The sequence below is a fragment of the Mauremys reevesii genome, linkage group 13 (assembly GCF_016161935.1).
Source record: "Mauremys reevesii isolate NIE-2019 linkage group 13, ASM1616193v1, whole genome shotgun sequence".
NCBI lineage: Eukaryota > Metazoa > Chordata > Testudines > Geoemydidae > Mauremys > Mauremys reevesii.
Window position 1 is genome coordinate 23,557,002 of NC_052635.1, and position 4,094 is coordinate 23,561,095.

The following is a 4,094-nucleotide window of genomic DNA, read 5'->3' on the forward strand; positions in this document are numbered from 1 at the left end:
AGGCTTCTCGGGAGTTGTAGTTCTCATGGTGCGCGTGCGCCCGGGACTAGGCTGTCGCGTGTGTGTGACTCATCGCGGCGCGGAAGGGACGGGCTGAGAGTAGCTGGGCCGGTGACGGAGCCAGGCATAGAATCGGCGGGGCGGGGGGTCGTGTGATCCCTGGCTGGGGAACAGGCTGTGGGCAGCCGCTGCAAGATGGGGCTTTGGGACGCCCGGGCAGAGCTGGGGTAGTGGTGGGTGGGGAGGTTGTGGGGGGTCCCCACAGAGTTGGGGCTTAAACATCATTGACCAGACTTGTACACAGTATTCCAGCTGCGGTCTTACCAGTGCCTTGTACAATGGCATTAATATTTCTCTATCCCTAATGGAAATGCCTTGCCTGATGCGTCCTAGGAGCACATTTGTTTTTTTCACAGCTGCATCACATTGGTGGCTCATAGCCATCCCATGATTGATCCACTCGCCCAAGTCTTGCTGACTCCCCAGTTTGTAGCAAAAATTCTTATTAAACCCTAAATGCATGACCTTGCACTTTGTACTATTGAATTTCATCCCATTTCCATCATTCCAGTCATCAACGTCATCCAGATCTTCTGGTGTAACATTCTGATTGTTCTCTGTATTTATGGTGCCTCCTAACTTTTTATCATCAGCAAATTTCATTAGCACATTCCAATTTTTGTGCCAGGGTCATTAATAAAAATATTGAATAAGACTTCCCAAGACTGATCCTTGAGGAACTCCACTAGTAACCTGCCTCCAGACCAATAATTCACCTCTCTGCACTGCACGACCCATCGCCTTCTCCATTTTAACCAATTCCTTATCCACCTTACAATGCTTGTACTGATTCCTATCTTCCCTAAGTTAACTAGTAGTTTCCCATGTGGCACCATAGGTGATCAAAGCTCTTCTCAGATTCCATCAGTGAAAAGAAAGCCATTTTCTCCAGATTTGCAAACTATGCTCTGGGGGAATAATGATGATGTCCAAAATCAGGAAACAAAATCTGCCATGCGCTGGGTCAGAATCTCTCTCACTCAGTATACCAAATTTTAAATCGGACCCAAGATGAAGGCTGATGTATTCTGTCTATAAAGTCTACAAAGCTTGACAGCATCATTATAACCTTTTTAAAAACAGTTATCTGAATGTGTAATATTTAATGATCAAACCATTGTGCTGTCTTTGATATGTGCAAAATAAATACCACTGTTTCTGAATTAGGGTTGTTTGAAATTGTTTTATTGAAAAATCTTCCCTTTGGAAAACATGCTTTTCTCAAAATTGACATTGACTGTTGGGAAAAATGAAACCAAAATAATTTCTAATTGACATTATTAGAATATAATGTTAGTGTCAAATGAAATTTTCTCTTAACTGTCAACAGACTTTCTGATTCAACAGAAAATGTTGATTTTTTGTTGTTGTTTTTACATTTCTGAATAGAGTTTTTTTTAACTTTAAAATTATTTGAGATTTTGATGTTTCATCTCAATTTTAGACAAAAACAAAATGTTGAAGTCTTGGAATTTCCCACAGGATGGATATTCCATTTCCCAATCAACTCTATTCTGAACTGAAAATCTTTTGGCTTTATTGAAGATCTCAGTGTAAACAGAAAACCAACAAGCAAATAAAGTCCTTCAGGTCAAAGTTGGTGAAGCTTTTACATAGTGTAGACACTATCTCAGTACTCACAGTCCGCTTCCACTCCCATATGGAATTACATAACATCCCAGTGGCAACCACAGCGGATCCACGGCTGGTGTAAATCAGCATAGTTCTGTTGACTACACCCTTTATGTAATTTTTCCTGACTTTAGTGGACAAGTGAATAAGCTAAGTGAAAAAGCCAGTCACATTGTCTACCTTTGCTCTTCACTTCATCTCCCCTTCCCACTCCCCTTCCCCTTCCCTGAAAACAAGGAGAGCCAGTACCATGTGCACCATAAGCATGTGCCCTGAGGACCATCAGCACTTCATGGATCACAGATAATTTTTGAGGTCCCCACGAGGACTAGGCCAGCTTTAACATTTGGGGGCATACTTGCAAAACACTTTTCCACATCTGTAACTTAAATACATGATTTTTATTTTACACAAACACCACTGTCTCCTGATATCCATCTCGTGTGTCCTTGCCACTTATGTTGATGAGTTTGTGTGGGAACTCGGGTGGTTCAGCCATCTGCTTTCCTGTCTCAGAGATAGTATGCTCAAAGCCACTTTCTCTGTATTTCTGTAGCATTGATGGAGATGAACATTTCAGCTGAAACAGTCTCCAAACTTTTGCTGACAGTTCCTTTCACTATCTACATCTTATTAAACTTTGGTGCACACACTGAAATTCTCTTCACCTGCATATGGTCTTCCCCTGGGTGCACAGATTGCTACAGTTACAAAGTCTACCTTGGCCTGCTTCTAGCCCATGTCCACTCTGCCCTGTAGGTCAGCCTGTACAGGCAGAGACCCCTTCTGCACCTTCCAGGGGATCTAGAGGCTCCCTGTGAAGTCATTCTTCCCCAGCAGTGAAGTCATGCAAATGTGCCTTTCACAGGTCCTCCAGATCTTGGTGGACTGCAGGACACAATGCATTGCTGAGACAATGATATATCTATGCAGGTTTCAGCTTCTGTTGGATGTACTACTACCTTCATCCCAGAGCAGTGCATCATAAAACGTGTTCTGCTAATAGTGAATTGCCTTCATAACATCACGCTCTTGGTGAGTTTCTGAAAGTGACCTTAGAGCTATTATATCACATTCCTTCAAGATTTGTCAGTGACATAGGCCCAGATCCTCAAAGGCCTTTCAGTTGGGAGCCTAAATACCTTTGAGGTTCTGGGCCACAGTGAGGAAGAACAGAGTTTGCAAAGCTTCTGTGAAATGTCAAAAGGAAGATTGAGCAATTTTTGAAGATTGGACTTCAAATTGGACAACCAGGTTACGCGATGAAAGACACGTGATATATAAAAACTCTGGAACTCTCTTACAGGAGCCTGTGCTCAAGTTTTCCTTCCTTCCATATTACTTCCATTCCCAGCATTCCTTACTGCTGTGTCATTCACAGGTCCATATCCCAGACAGTCTTTGAGGCATGGTATATTCTTGGAAAGTGCCACCGATCTCAAGATGCCGGACATCTGCTGTAGATGGATAATGTTCGGTGGAGAGCCCAGGATTATTGGATTAGTGACAAGTGTTCATGTGAACTTCCCAGCAACCAAAAAAAAAAAATTCAGGATGCTCTTTGTCAGGTGATACCCAAACATCTCTCTCGAGGGTGAAATTCACCCACTGCAGAATGTCAGCATACAGGTTAGGCACCACTTCAGTCCTGTTTAAGCATTGCGGGTTGTGTGATCCCCACACCAGTGATTTGTCTCATTCTCTCTCTCTCTCTTAGGTATTCATAGGTGTTTAAGACCAGAATGGACCATTACAACAATTTAATCTGACCACTATATAACATAGGCCATAGAATTTCACCAGTGATTCCTGTATCAATGCAGAACGTTATGTGCTATCTCATAAAATTACAGTCAGGTTTAAGGTTCCTTCTGGTGCTTCATGCTGGTAAATTGTGATTGTACTCTGCAAGATGCCTATGTAAAAATGCCATCTTAATGAACAGATCTGCTACTTGTATTTAGTTAATCAAATAAATTGATTTTAAAGATGGAAATAATCTAATACTACTCTTTATTCCAATTAGAAACAATGCAGAGCCAATACAGTTTTGGAGAGGGAGCTGGATTCTGTTTTAGCTTTGCATGCTCAATAGGATGGTTAAATTCCAGTTCCATGGCTAAATTATGTTCACAGTTATACTTGTGCAACCTTATTGAAGACAATGGTGATCATTATGTCTGAAAGCAAGGAAAGTACAAAACCCGGTTAATAACGTTCATTCATTTTTTTAAAAGAGGTGTACGTTAGTATCATATACAGAAGTTGCTTTGCTGCCATTGGTCTTATTAATTTTTGTTTGTTTGTTTTACCTCCATCCCCAGTACTCTGCCATCTCTGTTAAGTCAGCTCACTTTTCATCATAGCAACACTCCTTTTAATTTAATGAAATTTAAAGGTTC